Source organism: Uloborus diversus, chromosome 9 (assembly GCF_026930045.1).
Source record: "Uloborus diversus isolate 005 chromosome 9, Udiv.v.3.1, whole genome shotgun sequence".
Classification (NCBI taxonomy): domain Eukaryota; kingdom Metazoa; phylum Arthropoda; class Arachnida; order Araneae; family Uloboridae; genus Uloborus; species Uloborus diversus.
In genome coordinates this window covers 125,793,297-125,810,355 of record NC_072739.1, presented here as the reverse complement: position 1 = coordinate 125,810,355, position 17,059 = coordinate 125,793,297, and the positions used below count along the sequence as shown (strand labels likewise).

At 33.9% G+C, this 17,059-nt stretch overlaps 1 protein-coding gene across 1 annotated transcript in view; it reads right to left on the bottom strand.

Annotated features, from left to right (window-relative positions):
• LOC129229973 (uncharacterized) overlaps window positions 1–17,059 on the bottom strand; it is a 61,137-nt gene that overhangs the window by 21,007 nt on the left and 23,071 nt on the right. The gene's annotated exons all lie outside the window — the stretch shown is intronic.

Here is a 17,059-nt window from a genome sequence, read left to right as displayed (position 1 = left end):
ATAAACTAGCAAAATATAATTAAAAAAAACTTTAATTTTATTGAAATATTTGGTAAGCCTGGTCAGAATTAAGACCAAATGGGAAATGAGGAGAAAAAAAACTTCTTTGCAACTCCGCAAAATGCGGAGCAGTTGGTAACCCTGCCAAGTGCTATTTTTTGAAATGAACTTTACCTTTTAAAAATCAAGATTTCATCGATCGCAAACAAAACTAAAACACAAAGCCAAATAAACATGTTATGTGGAAATATTTGAGCTTTTCTGATTAAGTACCACAGCATCAATCCATCATATTGAAGAATTGATGGAAACCATATAACTCAACGATATTTTATAAATTTTAACTATAATTTAACAGTGGCATTGATTTACTTTCGTTTTCAGCAGCAGATTAGGGAATGATAAAATTGATTCTCGGAAGAAAAATACAAAATTTATACGCATTTCCCAAGAGACAGAAAGTGAATTAATCTCAAGTAATTGAGGTAAAATTCTTCTGATCGTGACATCCGAAATGAAATATAAAATTCTGTTACCATAAGAAATTTATAGATACGTCTTTTATCACGAAAGACTGATTTCCTATTTCAGAAGATTAATGTTTACTTCAAAAGCGATGCGCTTGTTTTAGATACATTCCTTCTGTAAAATATGTAAACTGATTATTTCTCTGAATTATTTTTCAAAAGGTATACGTTTTACTTGTTGAAAGGAATTTTTTGAATACAGGGGCAAGTTTCTTTAAAAATATGAAGCTAAATGCATTTTTAAGATTAACAAATTGAAAGTTTTCCGGAGGATAACCTCTGCCCCCCCCCCCCCCAACCACTTTTTTTATTGTCTTTTGTACATTAGCACACTTAAATTTCATTTTAACACAATTGTAGTTGTTTCTGAACATTGCATAACTTTCATGTTTTCATAAAACTTAATTTTTTTTCTCTTTTACGTTTAATTGGGAGAGGGGTGGGTGACCGCAAGTGCAGGGCCCTATGGTCATAGGGCCTTGCACCTGCGGCTTTTGCGATGTGGTGAACCAACCCTTGAAGAGACTTCCACCAAAACTTTAGAGGGTTCCCGCTGTTGTCCAGAAATTTCGCTGGAAGCAATGTAGTAAGGTGCCATTCATTAATTACGTAATGATGAGTTTGTCAATTTTGGACCCCCCCTTCCCCTTGTAAGGGTACGTAAGATTTTTCAAACTCCTCCCCCTATTCTTACATAAGATTCCATTTCGTTTTTCAAAATAATAAAATAACGAATCTTAGATTACTGGAATTGTTATTAAATTCGCGATTATTAAATTAAATCTTTTTTTGTAAAAAAATATTTACTAAAAGGTTGGAATTTAGACTGAATGTTTTTCGACAATTTTTTTTTTGTATGTGATGCGATATTAATTAAAAATAAAACATGCCTTACGTAGTACAATTCTTTTTTTCACTTTACTCTATTCATTCTTTGTAAAACAAATAAAAAACAGCTCATCCTAATACGTTTTACCTTCCAGGCGCAAGCAAATGAAATATCATCCCTGCCAAATCACATGAATGCGCGATGTGTAATGTAAAATACAGACTTGGAGAATCTTACGTAAGAATGGATTTGACACCCCCTCCCCCAAGTAAGGTGTGTAGAGATTTTCCCACCTCCTCCCCGTCGTGACCGTTAGGTAATTAATGAATGGCCCCTAACTCAGTTGTAATTTACTTCAAAATCTTGATACACCTTACAATAAACTCCCGATTATCCGCAAGTCATTCAACAAAGGAACACGCATTTTCGTAGCAAAAATCAAATACCAATGGTTATTTTTATTTATTAATTTAGTTTTTTTTTGTTGAAAAATTGTAAATTTAAACCCAGCTGTTTTTATTTATTTTTTTTTTTTATTGCGCATTCTGTATCGTACTATATACACTTGTTCTTTGTTGATGTTAAGTTCTCTTGGGCAAAAATACAAAACATTTTCACTGTACTATATATATTTTTGTCTGTTTGTAGAAAATATTATGCATCAATGCAGTCTAATTTTTGAGGAAGAACAATTGTTACCTTATTAATTTCTCATTTTAGCCTTTCTTGTGGTTTATTTTGCGATTTTTATCATCCGCCTCATTTGTGCCACTAAATTTCGCGGTTAATCAGAAGTTTACTGCATTTAGACAATTGGATAAAAAACGTTCAGTGGTATTTCTAGCATGGGTGTCACCCTGGTTTTTAGTTTGTGGTGTTACTACCCCCCCCCCCCCAATACTTTCATTTTAACTATATTTCATATAAGCATGTATTTGTACAATTTTTAGAGGCAACTAATTTTTTTTTTCAATTAGTGCTGCAACGAACTTTTCCACCAAGAGAAAAGTATGAATTACAAACGCAATTTACGTTAAATTTGCCCTAGATGCCCCTGCCCGCAATATTATGCCCTATTTCATTAAAATGCTTTAGATAAAATCTTATTTAAGATATAAACGGGAAGTTTTTAGTTTAAAAATTTTTATATTTGTTATACACTTCTATATACATCTTTGGTGTCACCCCCACCCCCACCCCGAATGGTGTTACTTGGGACGAATCGCTCCCCACATCAACGTGTAGTGACGCTAATATGTGTGTGCGTGTGTGGTTAAAGCGGTTTCATTATTTTAACTACTTTTATATCTCAAACAACAATATGAATTATTATTTGACCGAAAACAGTCTAATGGTCAGATCAGCTACACATTGATGAGCTTAAGATTTTTTCGGACTAACGAAACTGTGGTCAACATTATAGGATTATATCTATGCTAATATTATAAAGAGAGAGGGCGGTTTTTTGTGTGTTTATATGTTCAAGCTAATCTCTAGAATCATTGCACAACTATTTGAAATTTTTTTAATTATTTGAAAAATTCTTATTATAAAGAGAGAGGGCGGAATTTTGTGTATTTATATGTTCGAGGTAATCTCCAGAATCATTGCACAGCTATTTGAAAAATTCTTTCACTATATGAAAGGTGCGTTCCTACTGAGTGACATAGGCTATAAATTATGTATATATGTACTTATACTATTGTTTTAAACCAATAGTTTGTCTTCGGCACCAGTTTATGTTTTGTACTAATCTATTATTATATATATAAACACAAAAGCAGATTGTCTCGTACTTGCATTCTTAATATAGTCGAAGGTTCCCTATGCACTGAATGCTAAGGAATAGAAACAAGTGAATCTAAATAACGATGATCGTATAAGAACCGCTATTACCGACACATGTATTTCAGGCTGCAGAGGATCAAGTAAATAGCATTCTATTAGTCTTGGACATCGCGAAACATTGAGACTCGCAGAATGTTAATGCATCAAAATTTATTCAAATGAATTATAACTGGGATTCGCTTCGAGTAAATTAATTTTTGAATTCAGTTAGTGCAGATAGATGATATTAATCCGTGATTCTAAAAGCTGTAATTTTGCATGCATTTCGGGCTACCCGTTTAGGTTGTTTTTATCGATACTAATATTATAAAGATAGAGGGTTTATTTGGTATGTTTCCGGACAACATTAATGCATGATTACACCCTACGGAATGAGTACGTTTCCAATCAAGCAATTAAATTAGTAACCGATCAGCGACTCATCTATGATACCGGAACGCAAATTTTTTATGGCATACCCGGTGGAACTGAAAAAAGTTCAATAAATTTAACCAAAATCAACAATCAGGTTGAGGATGTGTTTGTAGTTATTTATTTTTTTTTTTTTCAAACTTGATTGCAGCAATTTTTCTTAGTGGTCGAAAAACTGACCGATCTAGGTTTAAACTACTTTGAATGGCTCCCTCCAGAAAGACACCGTACGTTTCATAAGAAAAAAATGGGCCATTTGGATAGCGTCTTCAAAAGGTCTGCCGCATAGTGTATTACGGATATTCAATGCCACTGTTTGTATATAGAAGCCGTGGATTCTAAACGAACTAAAAGATTAAGACAAAAGAGAGGTGTCATCTTCGCATTTGCCCCCCCCCCCCCCCCCCCCCCCCCCAGTGACTCTTACCAAACTATTCCTGTGGTTCCCTTGATAAACGCGTGCAGATATACTTTAAGCCTGTTTGAAGTCGTCTCTTTTTAGGGACTCTGTACGACCTCTGTATCTTAAGAATACTTTTAAGAGCCTATATTCATTGTATTAAAATTTAAGGCGGTATTCCAAGAATTTTGTTGTGAAATTTTAATTTGTCTTATGTATGCAATGGAACTGGACCCCAAGTAAAATCAATACGGACTAATATGATTTACCGTATTATTCTTACTGGATCAGCGGTAGGTCAGTCAGGAATATTTGTCGAAATCCCATGATCCTTGCACATTTCCAATTCTAATGTAAGTAATTGCAATTTCAAATAAAAATTTCTTATGACATCATCCAAACTGAAGGTCATACGTACAACGTTACATATGAGAAGATTGTATTGTTCACGGGGAAGTAAAGGCTTGACTCTCTTGATTAGGAAATGAAGTGAATCAATTTCTTTCAAAACCTCATAAAAACGAAACAAAAAGCGTATGTACGAGTATACCATGTATAACATGATATTTTAAAACAAAAAAAGTCTGCAGAGTATTTATTTAAGACAGATAATTTTTTCAACCCGAACAAGTTCGGGATGGGCCCCTAGTTGAAAGATACAGCTGTTAAATGTGACGTAAAAGGAATTCTCCCTTTGCAGTTTGCATTTTGCATGAAATGCATAAATATTCAAATATGCAGATAAACTGCGACACCCCGAAATAATCACGTGCACAAGGTGCGGCCTACTCTTGTTTGACATAAGGAAATAAACTATACGCAGTGTTTGTACGATGCAAAATTAATGAAATTAACGGTGAAACATGATGCTGTTCATTACAATACAGGAGTTATAATAGTGACATGACTTCATCAAACATATTTAACAAACTCGAATATGGATGAGCTAGAGATCCTCTAGGCTTAACCGTGGAAAGCCTACATAATAGTTTTGATTTGTTTGTATTTAGCAGAAAATGTGATTGCAATTGATTGTGGAAGCATGTTCGAATAAGTTATTTTTCTGCCAAAATAAGCATTGATTGATGCTTGTGTTGACCAAACTTCTTTTACCCAAGGCAATTTTATTATTAACTTCGCGAGTCAAAACTCATGAAAAATTTAAATACATTAGAATTTTATATCATTTGAAAATTTTACTTATCTTGTGTCTATGCTCTGCTGTTTTTTGGTAAGCATATCAGCCGAAGTAATTTATAGTTTTTATTTATAACTCTAAAATTCAAAATGTATATTTTAAGTGCCAGTAAAAGTTTGTACCTATAACAAAACGAGAACAATATCCTTAAAGACAAAAACTTGACACATTTAAAGAATTATCACAATTTAGATTTCATACGTAAAATAATTAAAACAAATCATTTTAGAATTTTAAACATACATAATTTTTAATATTTGTTTCAACAAAAGAAAAAAAAAAAAAAACAGGTAACAACACGATAGTACGTTGCTATGATTAATAATTGTGGTTCATTACAACCGATGGTCTTTAACATAATACTTCCGTTGTAGCACTAATCACCACAAAAAAAAAAAAAAAAATAATAATAATAATGATGATGACATCTTCAGCGCACGTTGCTAAGCTACAGTATGTACCATACACAGCTACGGGAATAACAAGATAAACAGATAATATCTTTTCGTAAGATTTGTAACAACACAGAGATTGAGGAGCAGTAACAGATGCACTATGTACTGCTCCTCAATCCCCCCCCCCCCATTGAGAAGCAATGAACACACCAATAAAAGCATTTCAGTTGATTCGCTATAATTTACAACTGAATAGCAAGTGATAACTATCGTTTTGTAAAATTATGTACCACACACAGCTACGGGAAAACAGGATAAACAGATACTATCTTTTCTTAAGATTTGTAACAGCCTAGCCACAGCTGAACAGCAGTAACAGGCGTACCATGTACAACAACATTGAGAAGCAATGAAAACACCAATAAAAACATTTAAGTTGATTCCCTATAATTTACAATTAAATGGTTAGTGATAGCAACATTTTGTAAAATAATGTACCATACACAGCAACAGGATAAACAGAAAATATCTTTTCATAAGATTGATAATAGCACAGCCACAGACTGAGCAGCAGTAACAGACGTACCATGCGCAACAACATTGAGAAGCAATGAAAACACCAATAAAAACATTTAAGAAGTTTTCCTATAATTTACAACGGAATGGCTAGTGATAGCTATATTTTTTCATAATGTTGTGATCAATGACCTTTAAGGAAATGTTTTCGTCAAAAGCTTCAGTTACAGTTCCACTTATCACTACAGCATTCATGTCTACATCATCTTCAGTGCTCGCTGCTGAGCAACAGCGACTCATATACCACATGCAACAACAGATGGCAGCAATGGGAACACATATAAAAACAGCCAGACTGTTTTCCAACGTTTCAAGTAACGTCTGAACTGAAAAGAAAAACAAAGTTAGCGACAGCGACTCATGTACAACATGCAACAGATGGCAGCAATGGGGGCACATATAAAAACAGTCAGACTGTTTTCCTACGTTTCTAGTAACGTCTAAACTCAAAAGAAAAACAAAGTTAGAAACGCTTATTTTGTGTCAGGAATAAACGGAGCAGTGAGAAGCAAAAGGATTTAAGTGGTAAAATTAAAAATTTGGAGATAGTCAGTACACATGGTAGGTGAACCTCTCCACTGTCTTGGGGGCAAGAGATGGTATTAGTAACCCAGGTAGGTACTGCAGTACAGCATGATTCATAAAACTGCTCAATGAAAGACCTAGAAACGGAACTTTAAACGCGTTTTACTAAAACTTTAAGATATCCACCTACAATATTTTGCTTTTTGCTGCTTCAAATGTTTAAAAAAGGGCTTCTGTGTCCGAATGGTCTTGGCGATTGCTTTCCACACTTGAGGCAGTGCGTTCTACTCCCACCCTCGCTCCGGATGTAGTTTTCTTTCTTTGTGCTGTAATTTTTTCATGTGCTGTTTATATGTATTTTGTACTGTACGGAACACTCAGATTGTAGTTCTCATCAAAACAAAACTGTGCAATAAGTACGAAGGAGGAAAAAAAACGGTCTTTTGACGAACAAATTTTGAAGTATAACTAAGGTGGGGATTTATTTGTTTCCTGAAAACGGGAAGGTCATATACCAATTTCAGGTAAGCACCATGTGTATCAAAAACAGTTGTATATTTTTTTGCCGCTGGCCCTGTTTGCCGATTATGATTGTTACAGAAAGAAACGTAATGAACTCTTAAAAGAAACACACACACACACCCACATGTTGCATTATAACTTGTTTGTGCAACTTTTAAGGCTTAAAAATTTATGAGAAAGCAATTGTTCAACATTTGATGCACAAAATGACTCCACTATATTTGGCGCTGACTTTAAATAGGGGATCAAACTCTTGATAAGATTTCGTACAATCTACAGCGCTTTAAGAAATGCGATTTGCAGTTGTGCGTTTTCGCAATCCCACAAATTATTGACTAGCAAAAATACTCTTTCTAAGTGCCAAGAAAACATAAAACTGCATGTGTGTTAGTTCGCATAATTTAAATTATTTGTATGAAAATGCTAAAAGGCGATTCTCAAAAAAAAAAAAAAAAAAAAAATGTCCCGTGCGTGACGCTAAGTTTTTTATTTTTTTTCGCTATCCAAAGCTTTGAAAAATAATGCTGTTGGGGAATAATGCATGCTGTAATATACTGTCAAAGCATAACAGTTATTCCCATATTTAATTAATAGTTACTTGTATAAAATAAAAAACTTAGCGTTACGCACGGGACATTTTTTCGAGAATCGCCCTAAAACGATTCCAACTAAAGACTTTCAGTGAAGCACTCCCAATGTTCCTTTCTGTTCTTTTAAACGGGACATTTCAGTGTCCCGCAGCTATGTTTGGGGATAACGAGATATGTTAACTGAAAACGGGACATATGATCACGTAACACATGGTGCTTACATGTTTCGGGATTTCAAAAGGAACCCATTTTTCAATGAAAACTTTGAGGTTTTGGAACGCAAGCTAAACTTTGACCACTGTTTCCATTCTAAAATTTAAAATGCTTTTGCTATGAACAGTTTTTCTTGCACAGTCATTCTTACGTATATGCCATCCATTTACAAAGGAAATAACAAAATGTAATACTTGTTCTGGACTCAAAGAAAGTAGTTTTTATTGTGAAAACGGCTACTTCTGTTCTGAAATTCAAAATGTGTTTGCTTAATACAAAGGTTTGTTCTACAACAGAAAAAAAAAAAAGGATACAGCCTGCTGGACTCTAAATTCAAAATAAAACGCGAAAATGCCTATTTTAGAGTAAAATGCACATCATATCACCTGCAGTTGTTCTGAGGGTAAAAGAAAACGCTTTTTAATGCGAAAAAACTCTACACTTAGGGCAACAAGTTTCATTCTGAATGGTGCTTGCGTTTTTAAAAACATTTTAAAATGTACATATCTATAAGGAAATGTAGACACAAACTCCACTGTAGCTAAAACAAGAGTTTTTTAATCTTTTAGTTTCACAATTGATTAGCTCTCAATCTTACTCATTTCAGAAATTATTCTGACTTTTAGTGAACTTTTTTGACAGTTAAAGGTCTCAAACTTATAGTCTAGGATCGAGTAGATTAAAAGCATTGAGCCTTTTCCGCTGCGCTTTCCAAAAGAAACTTTAGTCAAAATGATTTTTTTGTAAAAAAAGAAGGGGGGGGGGGGAGGAATCGAGCTTCAATCAATGCACTCGATTGCGTTGTTTGGCTCAGCAAATGCTCAAAGCTCTCTAAAGTAAAAACTTAAACAACTTCAAAGTACGAGCTCATTTTATTTATTTATTTATTTATTTATTTTTTTGCGTCATTATTTGTTTCGCCACATTTTCTGCAAAATATAGCAGCATATTCGTTCTTCATCTGAATCTTATTATACCTAATAAATAAAAAGTAGAGTAATTTCAAGTTGTGAAGCTTATACATTTGAAAAATTGTCATATCAAAAAGAAAACCACGGGTGATAGGGAAAGAGGGAAGGGGGCTGAAGCCTAGTCAGTACATGCTTCGCCACTATGAACTAATTTCAACCCTATGGGTCTACACTGTAAAAAAAATCCGGAAACGTTTCTGAGTATATCGTGCAGCTGTGGTTCATGAAAGTTTCAAAAACGTTTCTGAGTATTTCGGAATCCTCTTTCTGTAATGTCCAGAAACGTGTCTGAGTATTTCGGAATCCTCTTTCTGTAATTTTCAGAAACGTTTCTGAGTATTTCGGAATCCTCTTTCCGTAATTTCCAGAAATGTTTCTGAGTATTCTGTGCAGCTGTGGTTCATGAAAGTTTCGAAAACGTTTCCGAGTATTTCGGAATTCTGCAAACAATTTTCAAAAACGTTTCCGAGAATTTCGGAATCCTTTTTCCGTGATTTTTTCTAAAACATAATTCTTTATTATAGTATTGCATACCATATCAGTTTCAATTCTTTCATATCTAAGAGCAATAATACAAGCAATTTTAGAATTATTCGTGGATTTTTTTTTTTTTTTTTTTTTGGAATTTCTAATGACAAATAGCATGGTTAACAGCATAACATATGCACAGTTATAAATTTTTGAAAAATTATGAAATAATCTAGTAGTTTCATTCCTAATCACAAAATCGTCGGGGAATTGGAATGGGGGTACCTTCTGAAAAGTGGGGATTGTTTGTTAAACAATCTTAAACTTCAGTTTTTCTCTCAATATTTTCAAGACAAAACTATCAACATATTGTATTTTTAATGCAGAACTTAAAAACATATCTTGTATCAAACTTGATAGCTTTTATCTTCGGATAAAATTTGACAGGACTTACCTACCCTTCGCGTTCCGGAATTCGTTCACCTCAAATCAATTTCTCTGACGAACAAAGTGTACCGAAAAGTACCAACAGAGAAATTGATGAATTTAAATATGACACCAAGTCCCCCTGCTGGAACCATTCGGGTTGATTCTTCTGTTCTTGCCCTTTCCAGCTCATCACAAATATTAATTACTTATTCAAAATAGGTTACTGATTTTATTTTTACAGTGTGCGCAAAATGCATTATATATTTTATTTATTAAAACATTGAACTCTATTACATGATTATTCCATTTCATATATACGAGAATAACCCCTCCCCCACCATAAAAGTGATGGTGCACCCATAAAATGCTATGAAGCGCCCCCCCCCCTTGAAAAAGCAACATCATATACATTATAAATCAAAGTATCACATACATTATAAATCAAAGTATCATATAAATTATAAGTCAAATACTTTAATATGGTGTAAAAATACAAAATTATTTTATTAAGTCTTTTTTTTTTCTTTTTTTTTTTTTTTTTTTGCTTTTGGTAAAATTGAGGCTCGTAAAACGAAAAAAATGAAGACACTTTTAAATACATATATGTATCTATTTGTTAAATAAATTAATACACATTTAACTAATTTAAAGCGTTTCGCTAATGCAAATATTTAAAGAGATATCGTCATTTAGATAATACTGAAGCAGTATGTTCCTAATTACAAGAGATAATTTTTTTTTTGTTTTTTTTTTTTTTACTTCATACAATCTAGCTACACTGTTTACAAGAGAATGAAAACATGCAACCTTAAAGACGAACTATCAAACCTGACAATTTGCATATTATAACATTTAATTCATAATGCTTGATACATAGCCAAATATTAACTGAGATTGACACATAAAAACAAAGTACACAATAACACATATTTAAATTTTTTTATAATCTTCAATTCATAAATTTTACAGAATAAAACTAGACACACTTGCACTTTAAATATGTGTTCTATGTAATGTAAAATATTTTCAAATTGCAATAGTTCACAACGAAAAAATAATACTGAAGAAAATAGTTTTTTTTTAACGAGATTTATATGAACTAAATCTCTTTAAAGTAATAGAGTTGCAAAGCGACTTACCTATTCGTCGGTGGTGGTCTTTTGCAGGCTTTGGTCACCAAAAAGGTGATTTTTATGACAGAATAAAATTCTGCCAACAAAAATTACCCATTTGGTAGAAAGAAGAAAAGTATCCAAGAAAAAAGTAAATTACCTACACAAGTTATGCGACGCAAAGAATTTACATGGCGTCCTCTCGGTAGTTATTTGGTTTTCAATTTCAGTTTGTATTCCTTCCGCGAGCATGCGTCGAGAATTTGCACTTCGTACTTAAAAATAAGTGACATAGCTTCAAATTCAATCTTATGACGATACATATGCAAGAAAATATAAGACTTTAGAATTATCTTCAGTGAATTCATGCGAGGAACAAAACTTCTACTAATCCCCTTGATGAGTGTTACTTCGCATACATGAGTCAGCACTTGTTTTCATTGCGTGCTTTCGAAAGTTTCAGTTTAGATTTGCTGCTGGACTATAAAATTGCGAGCTGCGCATGCGTCGACTCTTACTTTCTTGCTATACGGGAAACGTTTTTGATTATAGCAGAAAACTGCGGAGGGCGTACGAATCTGTGTATTACGGAAAACTTTTTTATATATTCAGAGAGTTTTCCGAGATTTTTTACAGTGTAATAAAACTTGTCGTAACTGCTTGGAATGTACTGTTTAATAATCTCAAGTGCGAATGATGTAAGAAAGTATATTAAAGAGTTCAGTCATTTGTTGCAAACAATTCGTTGATTTTAATGTCTTTGAAATCCATGTCAACAACACGCGCTAGATTTATGAGTTTACGATTGTGTGGGGATACTGAATTTTAAAAATTTTACCAAGTCCAGCACGACGGCAAATTGGGGCATAGTTGTTCAGAATCTTTTCGTAGAAACGGGTCTCACATTCGTTAGACGTCAGTGTTACGAAATTCGACTGCTTTTTGAAAACAATTTCTTTTTCCCAGACGATTTCAGTTCAAGGGAACAAACTAACCGACAAATACCCAAATTACCAATTCAGAAAAGATTATGGTGAATTAAACTCCATTCTGGTGTGTTTCACCGACTGTTTTGAAAAGATAAAATACGTTTCAGAAGCAAGCATCGCAAACGGAAGTACACAGTTTTCCGCTTTAAAAGAATTAAAAATTTTAAAAGTGTTAAAAAACAATTCTGAAAATAATACTTAACATAACCATAGTAAGACCTGAATTGAAATATTTACACAATTTCTTTCAATTTAAAATGCAGTGAAGCGCTTTCAAAACTAACTGGTCAATGAATTAGAAATCTTTGAGATTCGCATTTGAATGCATGCAAAAGTCTGGAAGGAGTATCATGATATGGAGCATGTTCTGCTGTTATGGAAGTGGTGCCCTGGTGTTCCTCGAGGGTAGACAAACAGCCATGCGAAACCAAGACATACTGGCAGATCAAGTGCACCCTGCAATGTTACATTTTTATCCTGACAGCGACGGATATTTCATGGACGATTATGCAACTATTCATCGTGCCATAAGTGTTGAAAATTGGTTTGCTGTGCATTAGTCTGACTTCCATCACCTTCTCTGGCCACTGCATAGCCTGGATCTTAACCCCACAGAAAATGTGTGGAATATGGTAGAAAGTCACATCCGACAGCACCTTCCTCTTCCATCTAATTTACAAGAACTAAAAATCTTCATAGCCAATGCATGGCATTCTCTGGCTGTAAATGCATCCCAGATGCTTGTAGACTCGATACCCAAACGAATCAGAGCAGTTATCCGTGCAAAAGAAGTTTCAATAAAATTTTGATGTTGGGTTTCTAGTTCTTTGACCAGTAAATGTATGAATAATTTGTTTATATACAGTACTCTCCTAACAAACATGAGAATGTTTTGAACCTTTTTCAGGAAGGAAATTTCTCAAAAGCATATAGCCTGTGCAAAAAATACTCGTGTTTCAAACGATGATGAACCTAATAGAATTTAAATTAAAAACTTACGTGGCTGTCTCAAAAGGCATGGGAATATTTTTGTATTAAAACTATTTACGGCAAAAACAAACAAAAAATCAAGTTTCTTCCGTAGGGGCGCTTAACATTAATTTCATTTTCATTATTTTCAACAAATATAAGATTAGCATTTGAATTCCAGTCTGAATGTTTGAGCAGTTTTTCGGAGCAAGCAGGTGTGTGGCATTTTGTAAAAAATGTGGTAAGTTAGGAAACAAAAGACAGTCGTCAAACTTTGATTTAAATAAGTTTCGGGTTTTTGTTTTCAATGTAGGCATGGTTATTAACTCCGATTCATTTTATTGAGGTAGGCAAGAACTATTGTCTCAATTTTAACTTACAATTATCTTAAAGATTTGTGTTTAAGAATAGCAAAAAAAATATTATGTGTTGCAAAAAGCATTGTTACGCAATTCAAAAGTGTCCAAAGTTTCCATGATATATGTCTATTGAGTATTGAATTTGCAAAGCTCGCTGTTTAAATACAAACACATTACATGTAGCACCCAGGCAAGGAAAGCAACACAACCCAAAATTTAAGGAAAACCTACTAATGATTTAAAATATAAATTTAATGCTCTTTCTTGCAACAAAACTCGTACAAAGTTAGCTTACATAGAACATTACTTATTACAAATTACATAGTTGGTGCATGGTGCCGTAAAAACGATATAATAAATAGAGACACATGATTAAAATTTCATAATTTAGATGGACATTTTTCGAACTTCGGGTATGCATTAATAATTTAAACACCAAAAACTAACCAGTAAACGTCACATCGTAATGTTTTTGCACGTATCGTAATATTTGGGACGAAATCACTTTAAGTACTATTGCGTAAAACCTTGGCTTTCTCCAATGCTGTTTTTTTTTCAGTTGTGTCACTCGCTTTGTCGGGGCGCGATAAGGTCTCAATGCAAAAGCAAGCTATTCAAAATGTAAATAGGTTAAAATCTCCAATTTTAAATATATAGATACACAGATTTAATTTTTAAATATATTCAAATTAGTGAATATAAGTAATATAGTTTAAATCATTGTATTCCTTTGCGGATTCCAAAAATGATGTCCTACTTTTTTTTTTTTTCCAATATGTTTGACCCTCTTCCCCTCTTTATCACTTTCTTCCTTTGCTTAAGCAATCTCTTTCCCTTGTCACATATCACGCTGTCGTTCATAAGTATATAGTTGTTAAAAATGCTTGATTTCACACTTCCCGTTACGCGCTCCCTCCCCCTTATCACAAAGTGTCAAAACTTCACGACCCCCCCCCCCCCTCAAAGCGTCACATCATTTGTGAACGACCCATTAAAATATTTTTTGAAACAATATGCAGCTGAATGTCAATTTTGCCGTGCTGCATAATAAAAATGTAATCCGATTGCCTATTCAGGAATAGATATTTTAACAAATTAAATTGCATGCGGCAATAACCAAAATTTATCACTTCATAAAAAAAAAGAGAGTACACAACAACAAATAGAAAATCATATACAAAAACAACAGTTATATAAATAAATAAACATAAGAAGTTTCTAAAGATGAAATACTTACTAAACGCCATTGCCAGTATTTACTGTTAGGATTGATTTTTTTTTTCATTTCAGTTCGTTCAAACCTTAGCGCTAAAGATAACCATCTATATGGGGCCTCCGTGTCCGAGCGTGCTTGCATGCGGTACATTTAAGTCGTGGTTTCGATTCCCATCGTTGTCCTGGGTGTGATTTGCACTCCATAACAAAAAAATCGACTAGCCTAGAAGGAGTTTCAAAAAGAAACGAAGTTTTACTTACGTAAGGACAATATTGATATAAGAAAGTGATTACAAAATGATTATTCCAGTGACTTATACAGGATTTCATTTTAGGGGGGGGGGGGCATGCTCAAGAATATCGTCTTACGTACGGCAATTTTCTTGAACTTAGGTTTCTTTAGGTGTCAACAAAAGAAAGAAATCTGCCATTAGTTGGTTGAAAACTTAATTACTTTTAACTATTATAAATTTACTTAAATTATTATTAGTTAAGCTTAATTAATAATAATTCAATACATTAAAATGACCTAGTTAAGTTGAATTATAACCTGTTTAGACCAGCATTCACACGAACCCGTACCATAAATAAATACTACGAAAATCTAATAAAAATTAAATGTTTTATGAACATGATGCATTTAGATATTGATTAAACATTAGCATAATGTTCGAAATAGGACCCACATCCATCTTGTATGCAGAAAAATGCAATAAACTTCTCGAAATAATAGTAAAAAATGCTGCAAAAATCTTCTTTAAAATGAAATATTTCATGAATATACATGTGATTCGGACATTGATGATATTCACCGATTCTTTTCAATTGTCGAAAAATCGGAGGCGAATGAAGACGTCGCAGTCTCAGAGTCTGATACAAGAGTTCCAGATATGTTTCCATCGGTTTTGGGTTCATCAGTTTTTTAAACTTTTCAAAAAGGACGACAATGTTTTGTCACGCGAATGCTTCATTCTTTTGGCTGCAGGTAGTCCTTTTTCTAACAAACGCGATTTTTTTCCAGCAGTTTCCGTCTAATACAATGAGCTAATTACGGAAACCCTCGTGTAACGAGGTTCCGAGCAAACAGGATACTAAAATTTTACTTTTCTTTCCCGACTCAAAGTCCAAAACACTGATTTAAATCATTTACAGCTCATTTAAAAATAAACTTAGCACGAACAAAAACGAAACTATCTAAAAATCACTGCAGATAAGAAATTTGTTCTATAAAAAGCGATCGGGGGGCAGACACTTCTTTTCCTTATACAGATGCCTGAAGACAGCTTCCGCGAAGAAGAGACAGTCACAAGCAGACCTAGTTTATTGCGTACATAAAAATAGAAAAAAGTGACTTCTAATACCCCAAAAAAGGGAATTCAAAATTATTTACTCTCTCTTGTGCTTTCGGTCAAGCTTTCTTTTCTTTCTTTTTCAAGCAGTCATTTGCACTACTCAAATGCAATGAACCTTATAACAGATTAAAAAGTGTTGTCACAGAGCGGGGAGGGGGTTTCATGACTCCCGTGCCCCCCTCTTTGTATCCACCATTTCATGCAATGCCCCAAAAAAAAAAAAAAAATTAATTCGAAAAGATATTTACTTTTTCTCATGGTTTTGACATTTTTTTAGTATCTTTCCAAGCAAACATTCAAAATTTTCCCCGCGGTTTGGGGGATATCCGCCACTAGATCATTCATTTATTTTTACAGAAGCTGAACAGCTTCCTTTACATAGACGGCTGTGTACAAAGTGCCTTGCCTCCGGACACACACGGGAAAGATTTGCAACACAAGAGAAGGAAATAACACCCAGGACACCGGTGGGAATCAAACTCACTACCTCCGGTTCAAACGACGAAGCTTCTATCACAGGTTAACAGAGGCAACTATTAGGTTGTCAAGTATGAAATGGAGCAAAGTTCACGTTATTTATTTCAATTGCACATAACCACATTTAGCCCCCGCATTTTGGTATTATTTGTTTTTCGTGTGAAAAGTACATCTTTTTCTCTTTCTAGGGTCATTCCTCAAAAAGTGTAACTTTACTTTTACACGCCTTTTACACTAAAAATTTTAAGGAACAATTCATTTAACAATGATTTTTAATTTTATCCAAAATACATCTACACTACTGTCCCCTAAAATTGCTACACCGAAAAGGCGACATGGTACAGACATGAAATTTAAAAAACTACAGGAAGAAGATGATGTGATATACAAATGATTACCTTTTCAGCTCATTCAGACAACGCAGGCGTCTGCAGCGACACCTACTGTGTGTTTAAATGAGGAAAATGTACAAGCAATTCCCCACGTGCAAATTCAATTTGAGCGTTGTTGCTTGCTGGAAAATCGTTGTGATGCCTCGTGTAAGAAGAAGAAATGCGTACCAGTACGTTTCTGTCTTTGACAGAGGTCGAATAGAAACCTACCAGGATTGCAGTTGATCCTATCCCAGTATTGTTGCTCGCGTCGGTCGAGATCCAATGAAGGTTAGCAGAATATGGATTCGGT